Raw genomic sequence first — 22,745 nt, forward strand, 5'->3', positions numbered from 1 at the left:
CAATCAATCAATCAATGACTGTATTATGGATCCAGAGCATAATACTACCACCACCATGCTTGACGGTAGGTGTGTGTTCCTGGGATTAAAGGCCTCACATTTTCTCCTCCAAACATATTGCTGGGTATTGTGGCCAAACAGCTCAATTTTTGTTTCATCTGACATCACATGGACAAAGATAAGACCTTCTGAAGGAAAGTTCTGTGGTCAGATGAAACAAAAATTGAGCTGTTTAGCCAGAACGTGTCGACAATATTGAAGAAACAAGTTCATGTCAGAAAACCAACACATTTAGCTGAACTGCACCAATTTTGTCAAGAGGAGTGGTCAAAAATTCAACCAGAAGCTTGTGGATTGCTACTAAAAACGCCTTATTGCAGTGAAACTTGCCAAGGGACATGTAACCAAATATTAACATTGCTGTATGTATACTTTTGACCCAGCAGATTTGGTCACATTTTCAGTAGACACATAATAAATTCATAAAAGAACCAAACTTCACAAATGTTTTTTGTGACCAACAAGTATGTGCTCCAATCACTCTATCACAAAAAAATAAGAGTTGTAGAAATTATTGTAAACTCAAGACATCCATGACATTATGTTCTTTACAAGTGTATGTCAACTTTTGACCACGACTATATGTAGCATTGTCTACAACAAAACTTGTGAATTTGGACTCATTTCATTCATCACATGTGAAGTAAGAAGGTGATACATATTATTTTAGAATATTTATGTGCGCCCAGAAAATGTGTCCCCAGTCAACACGAAAGTACAACACAAAATGCACGGATTATCAATTTGTATACTATCACTAACAGTGTTGGGACTGTTACTGTGGCAAGTGCTAAATGGTTATATTTTATCCACTATTTTATCGACATGCAACATCTCAAGTCGTAGTATGGTTTTATACTGACTCTGACACACACTTTTTTCAACCTGGCTTCCTTGGGTGAAGCCAGGTTTACAGCTATGTCGTGACATGTTGTGACATGTTGTTATTATGCGGTTTGTTACTTATTTATGTTATGTTGCAGCTATTTAAAATAGTTTTGTCAATTTGTTCTGGCCCGAAATAAATTGGCCCTTTGAAACATATCTTTGTCTTTGTGTGTTGTACGTAGACCACATTCCTTAGCAGAGTTCAGTGATGCAAATGCATGTCAAGTTGATCAACAGATTGTATTATTCTCCAGTGCAATAAGAGTACTAAAATGAAGGCTAAAAGGGCATTAATGGGAGCCTTAAAAAAAAAAAAAAAAAAAAAAAAAAAAAGTAACTAAATAGTTACTTTTCACAGTAACACATTACTGTATGGTGTAAGTAACTGAGTTAGTAACTGAATTACTTTTGAAATAAAGTAACTGTAACTAGTTACTAGTTTTCAGTATAACTGAGTTAGTAACTGAATTACTTTTGAAATAAAGTAACTAGTAACTGTAACTAGTTACTAGTTTTCAGTAACTAACCCAACACTGATCACTAATAAGCACCGTAAGTAGGTAGTGTCCAAACACAGAAGTGTTGCCTCCGTTCTAACATAGCTCCGCCTCCTCTGAAGTCCTGCCTGTGGTAGGGGACACAAATAATTGCTCTGGCGACATCCAGTGGACACATTTAGAAACAGCAGTTTCTTTCATTCAAAAATTTCAGCTCATTTTTATACTTGGTAAACTCATCTCTGTCAAACCGTGGACTATGGGGTGTTTTGTTTTCCCGGAATGCAAAGGAAAGTTGGCGCGGGCAAGGCGTGAAGGTAAGGACATAATTTATTTAAACACTAACAAACTACAAAAGCGGTACAAAACTAAGGTGGAGAACAAACTTGACTAATGAAAACAAATCTAGCACAAAGGCAGAAACTATGAACATGAAACTAAAGTCACTAACTGTGGCATTAATAACAAAAGCTTTTTTGGCAGAGCAGGAATCTATGGCATGGAACACGTAATCAATGGAGTAACAGGGATAACAGAGTTAATGTCGCCAGGCTGACTTCCTGGCAACAATGGGCTTAAATAATACAGACATGATTGACAACAGGTGCGCGAGTGCAAAACGTGAAACAGGTGAAACTAATGGTCGCTATGGTGACAAAACAAACAAGAGTGCACAAAGAGTCCAAAAACCAAACCGAACATAACTAAAACAAAACATGATCACACAGACATGACAATCTCGTGGGCCGGAGGACACTTGTTGGCGGGCCTGGTTCGTACCTTTGACACCCATGTCCTATACCTTTGGCTCAAGCATCACATGGAGTGGCACATGGCTCTCTGTGCTAAACTCGCCTCCCCGCCTGTTTACCTGCCTGCCCGAAGAAAGGCTGCCGGCCAATCCCATTTCCAGCAGATTAATCTAATCTGAAAGTTCAGCTCTCCTCGTAATCTTTAACAGCACCAGGAACGAGAGCACGCTTCCTCCGCTTAATTCATCCTCGTTTTCCTCCTCACCTTACAGGAAGATGTGTTCCATGTGAGGAAAGGGCGGAGGAGTGCAGGGAGGGGTTGGGACAGAGGGATGGATGAGTGTGAGCAGAGGAGGGAGGGACGGAAAGAGGGATGGTGGGAGGAAGGCTGGTAATTATTTCCAAAGGTCATTCTGTTAATGACTACCCGCTTGGCTAATGAGATTCAGCAAAGCTCCCTGGCCATGTTTCACCCGGCGTATGTTTCACCGACGTGCCAAAATGTGCGCGCAACGGCACAGGTGTGTGCTCAGTCCAGTCTGGCGACAAGCGTCAAGGGGAGGCGGCGGAGAAGCAAGAACTGTACAGTATACGTGCAAGGTGGCAAATGAGGGACGTCAATTTGTGCAGCGTTTTCTGTACCATATTTTTCTGACTATAAGGCGCACTTAAAATCCTTGAATTTTCTCAAAAATCGACAGTGTGCCTTATAACCCGGTGCACCTAATGTACGGAATAATTCTGGTTGTGCTTACCGACCTCAAAGCAATTTTATTTGGTACATGGTGAAATTATAAGTGTGACCAGTAGATGGTAGTCACACATAATAGATACGTGTAGACTGCAATATGACGTCAGTAAACAACACCAACACTTTAAATGTTCCATTGAAAATGAAGAACATTACACACGGCACTCAAAAATCCGTCAAAATGTTTTAGTATGACTTTGAAGCCGCACCGCTTGATGGATCGTCGATCCATTACGGCTACCGTTGTCAGAGATACAAGTATTACTATGGTGTGTGTATAAGGACCTCAAAATGGCACCCATTATCAGACATATTATCTGGCGTTTTGTTTTGCAATATTGAGCTAAGCCAACTTGCCTTACTTTCTGGTACCTGCTGATGTGTATTTGAGATCTGCATAAGTCCTGAAAATTTGTGCATGTCCGCCACTGTAGTCCGTGCCGACACCGTAGTCGATAAGCTTCTTGTTTTTCGCTATCTTCTTGTTATGGGACATTCATCCTCTGCTGTTGCCATTTCTAATATAAAGTAGTGTAAAGTTCTAATTTATATTTCGCTATGGAAGCACTAAATCTACCGGTGTAGTGGGTTTACATAATTCACCCACGGAACATTAATTCACCCACGGTTTTTCACGGTTCACCTTTCCGCCGTTGTTATTGCACTAGTGAGCCACGGATGAGGAGATGCTGCTCCGTTATTGATTTAAGTAAAGTCTGATTTTAATTCAAACAGTTAACTCCATCTTTTGACACTTCTTCCACTCCCGTCCTTGCACGCTACACCGCTACAACAAAGATGACGGGGAGAAGACGCTGCCGAAGGTGAGCCACGTAAATAAGACCGCCCACAAAACGGCGCATCCTGAAGTGACTTGAAGATGATCTGTAAAACATAATCTATGCAACACTTTGACCAAAGAACCACCATTACATGTTATGTAGACCACAAGGAAGTGTTTTTAATGTAGAAAAAAATCATAGTACGACCCTTTAATGCGCCTTATAATCCGGTGCGTTATTTTGTATGAAATAGACCTGATTAGACCCGCTCATCGGCACTCCGCTTTATAATCCGGTGCGCCCTATTGTCCAGAAAATACGGTAAATGTATTATTTGTGTCATTCACGCATTCATTTCGTCACATATTGACTATTGCAATTCTCTCTACACTCTTTCCAACAAGTCAACGCTAAAGAGACTTCAGACTGTACAAAATGCAGCTGCCAGACTTTAGACCGGTGCACCCAGAAAAGCCCATATCACCCCAATTGTATCCATTCTTCATTGGCTTCCAGTCAAATTCTGCATTGAGTTTTAAGATTTTAGTCCTGACTTTCCGTGTGTTGCATGATGGGGCCCCTCAGTACATCACTGACTTGTTATGCCCTTACTCTTCAGGGCGCAGCCTCCGGTCTTCAGGCTTCTAAAGATCCCAAAAACTCATTTTAAAACCCGTGGAGACCTGGCATTCCAGGCTATAGCTCAGAGACTCTGGAACAACTTGCACCAGTCCCTCTGTCGTTTGCCATCCATCCATCCATTTTCTACCGCTTGTCCCTTTCGGGGTCGCGGGGGGTCGCTGGAGCCTATCTCAGCTGCATTCGGGCGGAAGGCGGGGTACACCCTGGACAAGTCGCCACCTCATCGCAGGGCCAACACAGATAGACAGACAACATTCATACTCACATTCACACACTAGGGCCAATTTAGTGTTGCCAATCAACCTATCCCAAATGTATGTAATTTATATCGTGTATACCAGTGATTCTCAAACTGTATAGACAGAGTATGGACAACTCGCTTTCAGAGGTGGTCCCAAACATGGCGCCCTGTCGTCATGTAAGGGACTTTTGACCAATCATTGAGGAGATCGTCTTGCCATACTCTCTATGATTGGTCAAAGGCCTTTCACGTGACCGCAGGGCGCCATGTTTGGGACAAACTCTGAAACCGAGTTGTCCATACTCTGTCTATACTGTAGACACATGCTTCATCTAGTGGTATACCAAATAATCACTTGATTAAAGTACACTGTTATATTTTCCTATCATCCTATAATAAATATACGTGTTAATAAAACCTCTGTCTTGTTTTTAATTAATACTTAGACCTACTACGCTACTATATTTTAATGCTGGTCATTATGGTGTTTTCTGACGTGGTACTTGGTGGAAAAAGTTTGAGAACCAATAGAGTATTGCGCATTACTAGGTGGCAGCAGTGCTAAATTGTATAAACAGGCTCCCTGCTTTACCCAGTAGAACAGACCTGGGCAAATTAATGCCGGACATTCCCAAATATTTTTTTTAGATCTTTAAGATGACAACTGTAGCTGCCATTATGATGTGCAGTGATGTTTTCAAATGACCGTAAGTCTTGAACTATACAAAGTATTTCAATGGTTGGAATCTGCGCTTTTGCATGATATACCAGTTACTATGGTAATGTAATTAGTTACTATGGTAATATAAGTCACAGCAGCTCAGACGAGGCACCAAGCAGTGTGGGTGGGGAGCGTTTCCACTGAGTGCTTCCTGAACAGCCAATTTTTACCCATATTTCACTGTGTTTGTTGCATTTTTGTTGCGTTTCGCTTGATTGTAAAATATGTCGATCGAAAGGGGGTGTGACATTCATATGTTGTCAATATTCAGTGTTTTATCGTTCATAGTTAATATTGAAAATCCCACATTCCTTATTTTCATGTACATTCTGAGTGTATCATTCAGTAAAAAAAATAAAATGCCATTCTGTTTTTTAAGGCGGTCTGTCATAACGTTTTTAGCGTTCAATCAGACATTATTGTGAGGCTTTGTGTTAGTGTTCCTAAAAATAGATATAACGGCCCCCAGACCCATTTTTTTTCTCTTAATTTGGCACCCCGAGGCAAAATAATTGCCCAGGCCTGCAGTAGATGTAGTAAGTACAGAAAAAAAAACATGTGTATAGAAATAAGAAAAACGAAGAGATGTTTGTGACAGTAATGAAAACAAAAAGAGTCGTCAGCGGCATACGGTGTATAAAGAATGTGTCGTACGAATGAATACAAATATTATCAAGTTCCCAATAGTCATTTAATACAGTGGGCGTAGCGGGATTTCACGAGAAAAAAGAAGCATTACTTTAATGAAAATGACCTGTACTTAAAAAAAACCTACACATTATGATTATTGTCGTTGAAACTAGGAGGTATACTGTTGTACCTCATTCAGTAAGCTCCATGAAATAGAAGAGATGACACCTAAAAAAAATGATTTAATCAATACCTGTCAATCAAAAACGAGCTTTATTTAATTTGTGAAGGCAATGCTCTTCCTGGGTCTCGTTGCATTTTCCAGCTGGAGCCGACTTGATATCTAATTAGATGCCACTCTATATACTGTAAATGTACATGAACTCTCTTTGACAAGTCACTAACAGGCCATGTGATCTCGCCTCTCCGAAGCACAAGTGAGCTCATGTTCTGCCTCGCGCCTGCGAAAATATTTTCCAGCGTGTGTGCTATTCTGTGTGCTTATTTAGTTTCTAAACACCGTGGAGAACATTAGCCTTGAGGAGTTTCTGTGTTGATCAGCTCACTGAATGACTTCTTCTCATGGCTCTCAAAGGCTGTGTAATCGTGCCAGCTCCAATAGCGGCGCTAATTTATCCTCCGCGACTTTTACATGTGTCGGCGTCCAAGGGAATTAATGGTATCATATCTTCAATCCCGCAGTTGTCCACACTTATTGTGCGGAGAGGCGTGATTTTTTTTTTTTTGTCTCTCATTTTTCAGAGCTTTTAGGTGAAGGTTCGTGGTGTGTGACACGGGGTGGAGATAAGGGGTGGGGATGCTATCACAGAGCTTCAGTGTTTACGACTTGTGCAGAGACGGTTGACACGGCTTGTTTTTTTTCCTGCTAAGGTGAGGATTAAAGTCTGAAGCTGCTTTGGCTGCCTAAGTAAATTAACATTATGACATTGGGAAGCTGAACACTGAAGATTTGTTAGAATACATATGTGGGCAATTGTCATTTTTTTACACACATTTCCACATGTCATCGCTAAACGGGGTCAAAATCAAAGGGGACTGCATTTTTTTCGGAAAGTTTGCCTATTTCACAATCATTATGAAAGACATGACGATGGATGTATTTTTTGTAATGCATTCTAACTCGTAAATAAACGTAAGTAAAAATCAGCTTACAGCGGAACCAATGGGAGATCCTCTATTCCACCCATAAAATCCAATAAAAAAGCATACGAAAAGCGCCAACAATACTTCAAGTTTCGTGATTTGAATATTAACCAAGTATTAGTGACATTGTTATTACAAGTGCTAACGCAGACAAATAATTATAGCATGATCACAAGCCTGTGTGCCAATGTTGACATCATCGACTGGTCAGCTGCTTCCTCTCTTCCTTGCTCGTCAAACTTTATTGTAGATCATAACTCATGCCTCTGACCTGGATAGTAGAAGGATGAGGAAATATTCCGACCAGTTGGTACACTTTGACAGCCAATTTAGACCTGGGAATGGCGAGAACGACACAAAAAGACGCTTGGTTCTACTTCCCTTCTCTCTGCGAGGATTATAAGTCTTGATCTAAATGGGAATATATAAACATCGAAGCCGTCAGCATCCTAATGACAGCAGACCTTGTACAGTAAGTGATGTCATACCAAGGATTAAAAAAATGGGACCTATTACCTCCCTGCTTGGCACTCAGCATCAAGGGTTGGAATTGGGGGTTAAATCACCAAAATGCTGCTCACTGCTCCCCTCACCTCCCAGGGGGTGAAACAAGGGGATGGGTCAAACGCAGAGAGTAATTTCATCACACCTAGTGTGTGTGTGACTATCAGTGGTACTTTAACTTTATTATTAACTTTTATTATTGTCAACTTCATACTGTAGCATGAGTACAGCGCAGTATGTTCCATGTGGTTATCGTCACCTCTTTGCTACTCGCCTGCCAAAGCAAAACAAACTCACACGACAGTAGTTCACTTCCAACTCCTATTTTTTCCTCCGAATTTCCGGGATGTGCTACTTTTCTTTTTTTTGTAATTTTTTTTCTTTCTTTACAAAGTCGCACCGTTCTTCTTGTTTTCACTTCATAGGCTCAGTGTTAACAGCAGATGTAAGTAAGTCGGTGGAAAAGCAAACACGCCGGCGCATACGTGCGAAACCTCCTGTAGTGTTCCGCGTGCAGCTGTGTTTCATTCCCTTCTTCACCTGCTCGGTCCACTTTGTGGTTCACTATCGTCTTTCTTACCGTTAAGTTTTGAAGACACGCTGGAGAAAATGAGTTAAGAGCAACTTCTTATTTGGATTTCAATCTCTGAATAGTTGCTATAGTCACTCACATTTACTGTATGTGACCTCTTTTTTTCCCCTGATAGATGCCTTAAAAAAAACTTGTAGTGATTAAAAATAGTATGCGGTGAGGCTAAAAATAGGCGCTGGCGGTCTTTGCTGCTGGGAGGACTTTCTCCCCCCTCCCCTTTTTCAGTTTGCTGTTGGAGGGGAGGAAGGGTTGCTTTTCAAACAGAGGATTGAGTAAGCAGAGCTTCTTCTATTCATTCAGTCCTCATCTCTCTGATCATCCAGCATGAATAATTGCTCTCATCAACAACATGCATGACACCATCGGCCCCAGACCCCGCGGTGCCTATAAACATTTGATCTGCTGAATAAAGACGGCTATTATTTAATTGACTTGCCCAGCCTCCTCCCTGTGCTTATCCAAACAGTCAAAACAGTCTTGTTGTTTGTTCAAATTCATACATAATAGAGGAAAAACATCTCCTCCTTGTATATTTATGAAACCCCGTTTGTTTAGAATGGTGTTCTGAGAAGATGCCCGATAACTCACATGACCGGCGTCCACACACAATATTCTACTGGCGGCGTGAGGGCCAACTACAGCTCGGGAGAGACACCATAGTTCAGTTCAAAACTTGGTGGACAAACATTTTTGCAGCAAATTATGCAAAAACACAAGAGTGCTCCTGTTGTAAAGAAGAACTTGGACCACTGTGAACACATTGGCAGGTCCTTGCATTGACATTTTAACCAAACACAGAGCACCCGGGGCCAAACTTATCATTTACATAACCGAGGCGTTCCTCAAGGAACCCCTTTAAGTCCTCTCCTTTTTGGCGGTTACTTTTCGGAATGAGATTTTTGTAACTAAGATGTTGCTCTAGCTTGTTTACTCCAGATGAAGCCAGTAGTTCAACTTCTTTAATTACACCACACATTTCCTGCAGGAAAGCTACTTTTCAATCGACCAAGTCGAGGTGATCTACCTCATTCATGTATATAATTTATATTTATTTATGAAAGAGGCGTTTTTGTTAACAAGTTAAAGGTTTTTAATGATAATACAAGCATGTTTAACACATAGATTCCAAGACAGGAATATAAGTTGGTGTATTACCTGATTCTTATGACTTGCATTGATTGGAATCAGACAGTAGTGATGATAACGTTCACATTTTCAAACAGAAGAGAAAAAAAGTCCTCCTTTCTGTCCAATACCACATGAAAGTGGTTGCTTTTTGGCATCTTATTTGTCCAGCTTCCATCCTCCTTTTTATACACTTTACAAGAAATACATTGGCGGCAAACGCTGTACCTTGCTAGCTTGTGCACGCCAGCTTTCTTAGACTTTTATTGTGTTAGCGCAGGCAGGATGAAGCAGCGCTTTTATTGTGAAGATAGGAACTGTGCGGTCGGTCTTTAGAGTTTGTAACAAACGCACCCAAGTTCTCCGGGTGTCTCTGACACTACGCAAATTAAGGAGTCACGGGTGGGACCTGATATTCAGCTGGGAATGATTAAAACAGTAAATAAACACGAGACATATATATACTCTATTAGCCACAACACAACCAGGCTTAAATTTAATATGCCACAAATGAATCCCGCATAACAAACACCTCCCCCCTCCCGTCCATATAACCCGCCAATACAACTCAAACACCTGCACAACACACTCAATCCCACAGACCAAAGTGCCGTTCACCTCCCCAAAGTTCATATAACACATTTATTTCCCCAAAGTCTCCAAAGTTACATACGTGACATGCACATAGCGGCATGCACGTACGTGCAAGCGATCAAATGTTTGGAAGCCGCAGCTGCGTACTCACGGTACCGCGTCTGCGCATCCAATTCAAAATCCTCCTGGAAAGAGTCTCTGTTGTCCCGGTTCTCCACAGGCCAATGGAAAGTCCACAAAAAAGGTCAAAAATGAGGATTCTTCCATGGAGTGGCTCCGTAGCAAAAAATGCTGTGGCTGACAGGTGCTCCTCGGTGATTTGTGACGTCAATTTCCGCTTCCGCCCGGTATGATATCACTTGATGCCTTTTATATCCCCACATTTTATTACGTTACATTTTTAATATTAGCAGGATTATTTAATACGCCTGTAACAGTTCATAATACGAGGTAAATGGATGACATAAGTATATATATATATATTTATTTTCCCAGCTGAGCACAAGTTAATTGTGACTGGCAATATTTTGTATATATATACGCCTCGATGGACCCCTATGGCCATTACAAGTCTGTTGAAATAAAAAGTGTTTCTCGCCTTCCTGTCGGTCATTTTTTCTTAATAATGAGCTGGCAGCAGCCAGCGTCATCTCACAAGACCCTCGGGTGCCGTGAATGTCAATCAAGTGACGAAAATGATGGTATAGCGAAAATTGATGATCGCAAATTTTTAGGTCTATTTTTTTAATGCCTGGCTGGCGATCGACTGACACACCCTCCGCCATCAACCAAAAACTCGCGATCGACGTAATGGGCACCCCTGATTTATAACTTCTAGGATGATCCAGAGCCGAGGTTTTCAAACTACAGGCGGTGATCCCCTGGTGGGCGCAGAATAACATCTTTCAAAGCTGAAGTATTGCATGTATTCACAGGCAATTGCTAACAGCAATAAAAACGTCCATTAAATGGCAGCACATTTGCAATGTTTCAACTTTAATGTTGGGGTGGCATGGCTCAGATTGTAAAGCGGCCGACCAGAAACTTAAAGGATCCCGGTCCAAATTTGGGATCTGACGTCCCTGAACAAATCAAGTCTTTTGAACGGCTCTTTTAAGTGAAAGATGAGTCTGTTGGAATAAAAATGTGTTTCTCGCCTTCCTGTCGGTCATTTTTTCTTAATAATGATCTCGCAAAAGCCAGTATCATCTCACAAGACCCTCGGGTGCCGTGAATGTCAATCAAGTGACAAAAGTGACGGTATAGTGAAGATTGATGATGGCTCATTTTTAGGTCTATTTTTTTAATGCCTGGCTTGCAGTCGACTGACACACCCTCCGCCACGACCTAATGGGCACCCCTGTTTCAACCTAACAAAGAATACCAAACTTGTGATTTACATAACCAAGGCCTTCCTCAAGGGACCCCTTTAAGGCCTCTCCTTTTTGGCGGTTACTTTTTCGGAATGTGATTTACGTAACTCCACCTTGTTTACTTCAGATGAAGCCGGTAGTTCAACTTCTTTAGTTACACCAGAGGTGTTCCTCCCCCCCCCGTGCATTGGAGTATTTCAGTGACTTACAATTTTTAGACTGTACTATTCTAATTTTATACAAGAAGCTAAATAACAGGAAGACAGATAATGTAGCCGATCGACACGCTCAGCATTTTAGACACCCACTGTCCAGAAAAGCGGAACCTCGGCCAGTAAACTTTGGATCCTCTGCCAGGGGTGTTTTTTAAGGTCATCATGTTGGAAACGGAAGTCTGAGGTACAAGCACACAACAAGAAAAGAAGCTTTTTTATTCTTATTTTTTTAAATAGACCACTGGGCCAATATGTGGTCCCTGTGGTGTGGAGAAGTCAGGCCACTTCTGCCAGCCAGGGCTTTTCCACGATGCAGCCCCTCGAAAACAATCCTCGCCAGCCATTAAGATGAAATGATGCCTTGTTCTTTGGAACTATTTGTGGAAAATTTGAAAATAATGATCTATTTTTAAAAGTGGCATTCCCGAAGCTTCCGTCTTTAGCCCCCGCCCGCCCCTCTCCTCGCCGTAATTGCCGCTTTGGGCAGGGTTTGGAAATCCAAGGTCACATTACAGAGGTCAAGCAGCTGGTCATTGTTACTCGAGGCCTCCCTCAGGCTCTCTCTTCCTGCTGTGGAGCCACGCGATAAGCGAGGGAGTGTCAAAAGACGATAAGTCATGATTGGTGGGCAGCGCAAAAAAGGCGAGGGGCGGTTGTTTATTATGTTTGTTTTTCAAGTGACTGGCGGTTGACATTTTCTACTCGCGCCGGACATAAAATCAAGGCCTAATAAATGATTGAATCCCGAAATCCATGTCGACACATTATCGTTTGAATAGAGACGACGCGACGGGACCGAATAAAAGACGCAGGGTGTAGACATAAGGTCCCTCTTTATCCAGTTTATGTGAGCTGGTATTGTGTCTCTTAATGTCTGCCTCGGCAATTATACAGTGTGGTGACTTGTCTGAATGACCACTTTGTTCACACGGCTGGGATGCGGCCGTAGCGAAGCGTGTTGGATTCGGACATGTGCTCAGTGTGCGTCTCCTCCGTATGGGGGAACACGGCACCATCTGGTATTGTGCTGCACACTGGCTCCAGATACTGGCCCTTATGTGAGCCGGCTCTTTTTCCTAATGGCGATTTTTGCGCCTTCTTATCACTACAATGCCGCCGATTCGCAATAAAAAAAATTCCAGCCTTGAATTGTGTCTCTACTAGGCTTGTACTAATAAAGTACCGCATACTAATGAATTAAAAACGGTACTATAATGCTTCTGAAAAATATCAGTTCCTCTTTCTTTTTTTTTTAAGGGCATGACCGGGCGCCGTAGTGACGTCGTGACCTTGCTGGTTTTAAGAGCATTGGAGCATGTACTCACAATCAGAACAGAAAGCGAGAATAGACGCATTTTGGCCTAAAAACCAACAATAAAGGCGAAGCTCTAATACTGTAGCAAGAGGTGCTTTAAAACATGGCTAGCTAGCTAGCGCCTAACGTCCATCCGCAGTCGGCAGTGTTCTAAATCACTAATCATCGCCTCCATGGCGACAAATAAAGTGAGTTTCTTACAAGTATCATCCCTGCAGGACGAGGAATAGCTAAACATGTTTCACTACACACCATAAAAGGATACAGTAGCTAGCCGCTAACAGCTAGCTGGCACTCCTCAATGTAAGCAAACGCCGTGGGTGGATCTACACCTGACATCCACTGTAATGATACCAAGTATAAGGGCGTACCTAATCGATGCTGCTATGATTACATTGATATTTTTTATCGCCACAAAAATATTTTTTTCCTTTTTTAAAAAATGTATATCATGTTTAGAAATTCAGGAAATACGTCCCTGGACACATGAGGACTTTGAATATGATCAATGTATGATCCTGTAACTACCGTATTTTTTGGAGTATAAGTCGCACCAGCCGAAAATGCATAATAAAAAAATAAAAAAAACATATATAAGTCGCACCGGAGTATAAGTCGCACCTGCCGAAAATTCATAATAAAAAAAGAAAAAAACATATATAAGTCGCACTGGAGCTCGGCCAAACTGAAAAAAACTGCGACTTATAGTCCGAAAAATACGGTACTTGGTATCGGGTCAATACCTACATTTGTGGTATCATCCAAAACTAATGTAAAGTATCAAACAACAAAATAATAAGTTATTACATTTTAACAGAGTTAAAAGAGAAAGTAAGCAGATATTAACAGTAAATGAACAAGTAGATTAATAATACATTTTCTACCACTTGTCCTTCATCATTTTGACAAAATAGTAGAATGGAAAATGACACAATATGTTACTGCATATGTCAGCAGACTAATTAGGAGCCTTTGTTTGTTTACTTACTAATAAAAGACAAGTTGTCTTGTATGTTCACTATTTTATTTAAGGACAAACATGCAATAAGAAACATATGTTTAATGTACCCTAAGATTTTTGGTTAAAATAAAGCCAACAATGCAATTTTTTGTGGTCCCCTTTATTTAAAAAAGTACCGAAAAGTATCGAAATAATTTTGGTACCGGTACCAGTACCAAAATATTGGTATCGGGACAACACTATCTGGGAGTGATTCACAAAACAAGCCATGAAAGCGACTGTGGAGCAAAATGTATGCAACCAATACATGTTATCTAGACCAGGGATACTCAAACTGTGGTATATGTACCACTAGTGGAACGCGGTACTCCAAATAATCACTTAATTATATATAATTAATTTTATTTGGGCTATTATTTAAATACATTGTTTTATTGTATTTTATTCAAACCCAACATTACTGTTTAAACTGTGTCTAATGTTACAGTGGCCAAAAATATTAGATTAATTTGTTAAATAAAATGAATACTTAGGCCTACTACACTATTGTATTTTAATGTTGGTCATTATGGTGGTACTTAAAGTGTTTTAAATAACCGTAGCTTCCTTTAATCTTAATTTTGGGCTTTTGAATATTTTGCCACAATTGTCTTTGATCTATGAGTGTACCGTAATGGCATCAAAGCTACCAAATCACTTAACAGTCAATGACACGCTTTCCTAAGAACCCTCTCCTGAAAAGCGTGTCATTGACCATTTAGTGTTTGCAGAGACTGGGGAGCTGGCTGGGGTTTTAGGAGGGGCGGCATTCCTCACATCCCTAACCTACAAAACCAAACCCTCTCTCCCCAAATGCTCACTCGCCCATGCACACCACGCAGCCATCATCCATGGGCATGCCCCTCGACATGGTCCTGGCATGTTCCAACCACACTTGATGCAACTGTGGCCTTCTCTGCCTTCGGTCTGCCATCTGCTTCCAATAAACTAAGCCAGCCTGATCCCTCTGAAGTCCCACCCGCCACCATCGCTACCCCCGACTCTGTAAAGCAGAGAGAAAGACTGACGGCTGAAACCGAACAAAAAAAAATAAACGCTTACCTTTTTTCTGCCTTCAAAACAAGGCTGCTTCCAGTGCTGTGTTGTTGAGGGAGTTAACCCAAAGTGGGTCCACTTTGGGACCACCTGGTCTATAGTGATGAGAACGGCGACAACATTATTTCCCCCTGGTGCACCCCTATTGACACCGTGTCACACTGGTCCTTACCAATCTTCTACCACTATATTGAGTTGGCCAATCGGCTACAGTGAGGCTGCTCCATAATGGGGAGTTATTTCAAGGGTTGTTTCGCATAAATGTTCAAAATACAGGAAAAACACGCACTCGCCAAAAAAACTTAATAAAACAAAAAATAAAGAAGTGCACGGCAAAATGTGTACTTAAAGGAAAAGCAAGGCCAGCAACACTCTTGTCTTTCTAATAATTTCAATACAAACACAGACTAGTTTTGAAAAATGTCTTCGTCAGTGGCAATTTTTAACAGGAAGTGATGCACTTAAATAGTCACAGCTGGGGTCAATCAATTGACAGAACAATAAATCAAGAACAACTTCAAAAATGAAAGTGCACAAACAATAAACAAAATGGAAAATTGTACAAAATAAATCAAAGACTCGGTACAGTATCATAGGAAAATAAATAAAGCAATGAAAAAATGCAATGAAAAAAGCAATTAAAAAAAAATAAATAAAATGAAACTGTTGACTGTGATAACTTTTAAATGTCAATATTAGTACACAAACTCGGCTTTGTTTGGCCCTTAACAAGATTCTGCTGGTGGCCCCATTTTGAAATGGCCTATTTAATATTATTATTAGACTCCTGAAGGGCCCCCACCCCGCCCTAAGCCCAACGACACCACCCTGCATACTCACACTCAGTTTGATTTCATTTGGTTGAAACTGGCTTTTTAAAACACATGTAAACACCGTAATAAAAATGTTTGCGTGCATTTTGAAATGTCCCCAATATTGGTTTGGAAGAAAACTGAAGGACAAATGATGATCCGGAAATTGATATTTTTGAGCCTGAACATAAGGAGGACGATCTACAAGTTTCAGAAGCTGTGTGCTAAACAGATCGAGAAAGTAGCAGTATTGCTAAGTGCTAAACAAGATATACATACATAATAAAACAATCACTCGCTGTACAATGTCTGCTCTCACTGGGATAAAGACTGATGGGGTGTTTATATCTTCCCCTTTACATCAACCATTCATCTTAAAAATAGGATTAACATAACTAGTTTATGTGATTGTAAACAAGTTCCCTCTTGCATGTACACACACGGTTATTGTCCATTAGGGCTGCAACGATTAGTCAACATTGTCGACGATAAAAATGTGTCGCTGACAATTATATTTGTAGACAATAGTCGTGACGTCATAACAAGTGTGAGACAGAGTTGTGTGAAAAATTACAAAGTCACCCAGCAAAACATGTCCTGATCTAATGGAACTTGTCTGAAATGTACAAATGCGATCATGTTTAAATATGATTTTTCATGTTGAATATAGTGCACCCATATGCATATGCAATATATTTACAAAGCTTTACCCTCTGCAAACAAAATCAATCATTTTCTACGATTGCAACAGTATGTATATTCCCACCAAAATATAATAGGAACATAATTGAAACCAAAGAAATACACAAAAAATAGATGTATATGAATATAATAAATGTACTGTAGCTTATACAGTGTTTTAAATGTGTCAATGAAATAAACTGTCAACTCTTTTGTGTCGCTGTGGCAGATATCCATCACTGACAGCATCACAAAAATAGCCCCTCACTAAAAAGCTTTTTTTTTCTGTTGTTTTACAGCATATTGCAAAAGCCCAGACATCATGATGAATAATATTGGATGAAGTCTTTTTATACTGAGCTCATCTGTCAGCTATTAATTTCCAACGGATATCAAAAATAACCTCCAACTTGCCTGGGGAAAACCCTTCTAAGTCAACAATAACGTCTATTCTGATGCCCATGCGGGGTTGGCAAAGACTTCAGCTGAGTAGAAAAAAGCTTGTATTTGTGAGGGCTCGAAGGCATCGAGATACATTGACCGGCCTGTCTGTCGCCAATAACCATAAACACAATATTGAATGTGTCGTACCCTTCAGCCACTGCCAAGGCGACCGTCAGGAATAAAGCGCTTTCCAAACATAACCCATCCGTTAACACGGGCCCGTCAAAAATAAAGATGGACACATCAAGCCAGCACTGTTTTGACTCAAGATGGTGGTAGGAGTCCAGAAAAGACATAGAGACAGACTGAGAAGCAGACTGGGACCGAGAGACGGATCAGAGGGCCGGAGTGGGTGCGAAGGGTGGCAGAATGCCGAGCAGAAGGATCCTGCTTTGGTGGGCATCAGCTGTCCCTTTCAGACCCCCTGGGGCCGATCAGAATTCACACCCAAATAGCCTGCAGTTATTACTCACACCCCCAACTATGCAGACGAAATATGTTACTATGTAAGACCGCTTATTTCTTTGACAGATGCTCGGAAACAAAAGAAGCTGAACCGGAGAAGAGGACACTCGCCGTTTCAGTGGCCTTCCTTGAATTGATTGTCTATTAATCATGCCTTTGAGTTTTGTAAGATCACAACATGTTGTCGGGGGGAAAAAGCAACAATAAAAATGTAAGGAAAAAAAGAGCAAAAAGACGTACTGTAACGAGAAAATAGCTGACAATTTAATACAAAATATTTACACGATTAATAGAAATTAATACAAAAAGTATGCAGGGGATATTTATTATTATTATTATTATTTATTTTTTTTTTAAATGCTACAAACAGACATTATATATCAAAACTTAATGTCAGCTTTGTGTTAGAAGTGACACATTGTGCTATTATTAGTTGTTATTATCAAAACAATTCTTATTACATTCTCTTTTCGCCTATTTTTCTTACATGTTTACTGTTGATGTTTTTTTCCGACAAATGGAAAGTGGGTGTCAGTCTCACCTACTTTTTCATATAAAAAAAGACAATAGCGTCAACCCTGAGAAATGCACTTACTTCTACAAAGACCTGCACTTTGGCAACAGGGGTTTTCACATATTAACAGTGAATTAATTCATCACTATTTGTCAGGGAGCTGAAGTGCAATGCCTGATTTGGGAAATACAGCATTATGGGATGTCCTAGTATTTTCAGGTCTGTAATCAAATTTGGGGATTTAATAACAGCGTCACCAGAAGGTGCATTCAGGGCCGCCCCTCCCTATACGCAGAGCCCCATGATCCATTTTGCGTAAAAAAGCGCATGTAAAATATCCATTAATTAAATCAATTTTACAGCAGACGTATTCCTAGCCCTTTCCTGCTCCGTCACTGATAAGAATATACTGTCAAATTTCCACCGGCCATACTCACTGTCCCCCGTGGCATGCAGCATATAGTAACCCGGTCGTTATGGGTTAAATTTCACAGAAAAACATGCAAATGTATATTTTAATTACCTTAAATCTGTTATTTTGCACATCCAAAAATATCTAACAATGTCTTTCCCATTCACTCGTTTTGGTGCAAAACATGCATCAAATAAATTCAAGTTTGATTAAAAAAAAGTGTAAAAATTGTTTCACCTAAATAAAAAAAGGGACAAAAACATTTATAATCAGAAAAAAATTAGAACACATCTGGGGCTGTGACAGTTTTTGGACTCCCACACCTATCCCTGATTGGCAACCTGGACACACCCGTTCTCGGTTGAACCAATAATGGTTCTCTGTTAGTGGTACTCGACTAAGCCAGGTTGTTTCTTGAACAAGATGTATTCCTGTGCACTCCCGAGTTTTTGTGGATAAATAAATGTTCACTTGCATTCCGCCAGCCCTTCTCTGCATCTTTATTGTCAGGTTGCGAGCAACGCTTCCTATCCCACAATTCGATTGGAAACAAAGTTGTGTTGCTTTGATTATTCGTCTGAGTGTAACTAATGAAAATGTATTTAAAAATTGGAACTTTAAATATGCCAACATGGTTGCAATGGAGCTTTTCTTCAAGGATCATGAGGAAAACATCAGTAGAAGAGGACACAAAATAGAATACGAGCTTCTTTTTTTCTCGTTTTTGAGTGCCTGGTCTGCAGCTCTTTCTTTATTTTCCCACAGGTTCTAACTCAGTCTTTCTTCCCGGATTTTCGGTATCGCATTTGGCTTGAGTCTTTTAAATCCCTTCTTCTATGAAGTCACACTCATTTTAACGATTGCTGCAAATTACACTCATCTCCGTCCCATTTTGCACACGTCAGTTTGACTGGAGAGGTCCATATTTTGCTCATACTCCCATCATTTGAAAATGCATGCAGGCTGACACCTCGTTTAGTTGTATTGCTACAATCTGCAACAATGCATCTGGCAAACATATTCGTGAAGTCCTTTAAATTGTGCACAAAAACAACAATATTCGTGATCAAGATGCTACCAAAACATACTACACAATATGAAATAGTTCCTTCTGTAGGTGACGTCAGCAGACTGATTAAGGCCCGCCCACATTTTGGAGCCATGGGTCGGCGTTCCAAAATGTGCCTCAACTCGTTAGAAAACAAGCTTAAAACCACTTTTGTGTCTATTTTGTGGGGAATTGTACGTGTAGACATCAGTTTTAGGTCAACTATGAAATATGTGCCAATGCTGTCAGCATTAAAGGGAACCTATTATGCAAAACCAACTGTTTTTACCTATTGGTACCTGCTGTTGTATAGTGTGGTGTGTAGGAGTCGTGATCAGTGAACAGCTGAGATTTTTTTTTTTTTTATATATATATTTTACTTATTACAAACCCCATTTCTCAGGAGGAACAGTGTGGTTTTCGTCCTGGTCGTGGAACTGTGGACCAGCTCTATACTCTCGGCAGGGTCCTTGAGGGTGCATGGGAGTTTGCCCAACCAGTCTACATGTGCTTTGTGGACTTGGAGAAGGCATTCGACCGTGTCCCTCGGGAAGTCCTGTGGGGAGTGCTCAGAGAGTATGGGGTTTCGGACTGTCTGATTGTGGCGGTCCGCTCCCTGTATGATCAGTGTCAGAGCTTGGTTCGCATTGCCGGCAGTAAGTCGGACACGTTTCCGGTGAGGGTTGGACTCCGCCAAGGCTGCCCTTTGTCACCGATTCTGTTCATAACTTTTATGGACAGAATTTCTATGCGCAGTCAAGGCGTTGAGGGGATCCGGTTTGGTGGCTGCAGGATTAGGTCTCTGCTTTTTGCAGATGATTTGGTCCTGATGGCTTCATCTGGCCAGGATCTTCAGCTCTCACTGGATCGGTTCGCAGCTGAGTGTGAAGCGACTGGGATGAGAATCAGCACCTCCAAGTCCGAGTCCATGGTTCTCGCCCGGAAAAGGGTGGAGTGCCATCTCCGGGTTGGGGAGGAGATCTTGCCCCAAGTGGAGGAGTTCAAGTACCTTGGAGTCTTGTTCACGAGTGAGGGAAGAGTGGATCGTGAGATCGACAGGCGGATCGGTGCGGCGTCTTCAGTAATGCGGACGCTGTATCGATCCGTTGTGGTGAAGAAGGAGCTGAGCCGGAAGGCAAAGCTCTCAATTTACCGGTCGATCTACGTTCCCATCCTCACCTATGGTCATGAGCTTTGGGTTATGACCGAAAGGACAAGATCACGGGTACAAGCGGCCGAAATGAGTTTCCTCCGCCGGGTGGCGGGGCTCTCCCTTAGAGATAGGGTGAGAAGCTATGTCATCCGGGGGGAGCTCAAAGTAAAGCCGCTGCTCCTCCACATCGAGAGGAGCCAGATGAGGTGGTTCGGGCATCTGGTCAGAATGCCACCCGAGCGCCTCCCTAAGGAGGTGTTTAGGGCATGTCCGACCGGTAGGAGGCCACGAGGAAGACCCAGGACACGTTGGGAAGACTATGTCTCCCGGCTGGCCTGGGAACGCCTCGGGATCCCCCGGGAGGAGCTGGACGAAGTGGCTGGGGAGAGGGAAGTCTGGGCTTCCCTGCTTAGGCTGCTGCCCCCGCGACCCGACCTCGGATAAGCGGAAGAAGATGGATGGATGGATGGACAAACCCCATTTCCATATGAGTTGGGAAATTGTGTTAGATGGAACTATAAACGGAATACAATGATTTGCGAATCATTTGTAGGTTTGTATTTTACACATATTAAAAGTGCAATTTCATTGTTGATTTTTGCATGTATTCGAAAAAAAGAATGGAAGTTGTAGAGCGGAACAATTATTGTTTATATTAACAATTTTCCCTAAAATACGCATTGAGGCTATAGAGTTACTTAATTAATCGAACAAATGAATCAATAGATTACTCCATTACTAAAATAATCGATAGCCGCAGCACTACATTCAATACAGTAGGGGTGCATGTTTTGCTGAGTGGTACCCCTTTTGTGTTCAGCGGTTCCAGGAGCACAGCTTACACAAACAAATACAAGGAATGCATTGATTTTCTGCAAACACGTGCTCTTATTCTAAACTGTACTCCCAGCCGACTACATTAGAGCGCCATTAAATCGACTGCTAATTTCTATTCTACCGCCGAGGCCGTCCTAGCTGTGGGTGAAGAGCTGAAGGGTACTGATGAGACGGGTGTCTAAGTATGTAGGCCACCGTGTCTATGCCGCCCCGGCTTCGCACAGGCCCAGTGACAAGTCGAGTCATGAGGGAGCATCATGAAGAAGGAGTTTAATTAGGAGCAAGCCTCCAAAGGGGCCACAGAAAGACATAAGAGCCAAGCAAGCAAAAAAAACGTTTTTTGTGCACTCTCCCTAGAAGTACAGTTCTTCTCCTTCTTTCCCTTATTCGCCGGCTCTCTTATCCGCACGCTGTATGGATAAATATATACAATGACGTTATGGTGTGAAGTGTGTAGACAGCGGGGGCCTTCTATGGTGATGTGAGCGCTCCGAGAGACGTGGTTGGTTGCCGGGTCGTGTGTCGGCCTTTGGCAACAGGTGTGATGTCTTCAGACAGGTGGCCATTAGTGGGATGAGTGGCATAGCGCCCTTGTAGCACTCCCTCGAAGTGCTGAGCCCTGCTGGAAAGCTAAGCCCGTAGGGGCCACATGCTTCATAGTCACATAACACTCTGCAACCTATCAACACCCAACACAAGCAGTGTCCTACCCCCCTTTTACATGACCACCCGCTCTCTTGCCCTTTGTGGGTGTCACCTTTTCCCCTTGTTCTTCCTAGAAAGGATGCACATATTTGATCGTACGATGGCCGTTCAAAGGAGCCGCGGCGCCCAGATGACTGAAATTCACTAACACGTTCTCTCTATGTATTTGTTGCTCCTGAAAATGTGAATTGTGAATTATATTTATATATCACTTTTCTCTAGTGACTCAAAGTGCTTTTACATAGTGAAAGCCAATATCTAAGTTACATTTAAAGCAGTGTGGGTGGCACTGGGAGCAGGTGGGTAAAGTGTCTTGCCCAAAGACACTACGGCAGTGACTAGGATGGCGGAAGCGGGGATCGAACCTGGAACCCTTAAGTTGCTGGCACGGCGACTTTACCAACCGAGCTATATCACCCCTGAATCCGACAGTCATTTTTCATAATATCAACTAGTTTTTGAGTAATAGGTAAATAACTAACTGTACTTGGAACGCCCCCTTTCCATCGCCAAACTCGATATGTCGCGCCTTCTTGGTGTGACGTCATCTACAGAACTGGAGCCTATTTCCCCGCATAGACATTAAATAATTAAGCAAACTTTAAATTTTAAGGGACTGGTGCAAGTTGTTCCAGAGTCTGGGAGCTATAGCCTGGAATGCCAGGTCTCCACGGGTTTTAAAATGAGTTTCTGGGATCTTTAGAAGCCTGAAGACCGGAGGCTGCGCCCTGAAGAGTAGGGGCATAACAAGTCAGTGATGTACTGAGGGGCC

General features: G+C 41.8%; 1 protein-coding gene across 10 annotated transcripts in view; it reads left to right on the top strand.

Moving 5' to 3' along the window:
- The window catches only part of mef2cb (myocyte enhancer factor 2cb), a 209,452-nt gene that overhangs the window by 131,376 nt on the left and 55,331 nt on the right, over positions 1-22,745 (top strand). The window lies entirely within an intron of this gene.

The sequence above is a fragment of the Nerophis lumbriciformis genome, linkage group LG12 (genome assembly GCF_033978685.3).
Source record: "Nerophis lumbriciformis linkage group LG12, RoL_Nlum_v2.1, whole genome shotgun sequence".
NCBI lineage: Eukaryota > Metazoa > Chordata > Actinopteri > Syngnathiformes > Syngnathidae > Nerophis > Nerophis lumbriciformis.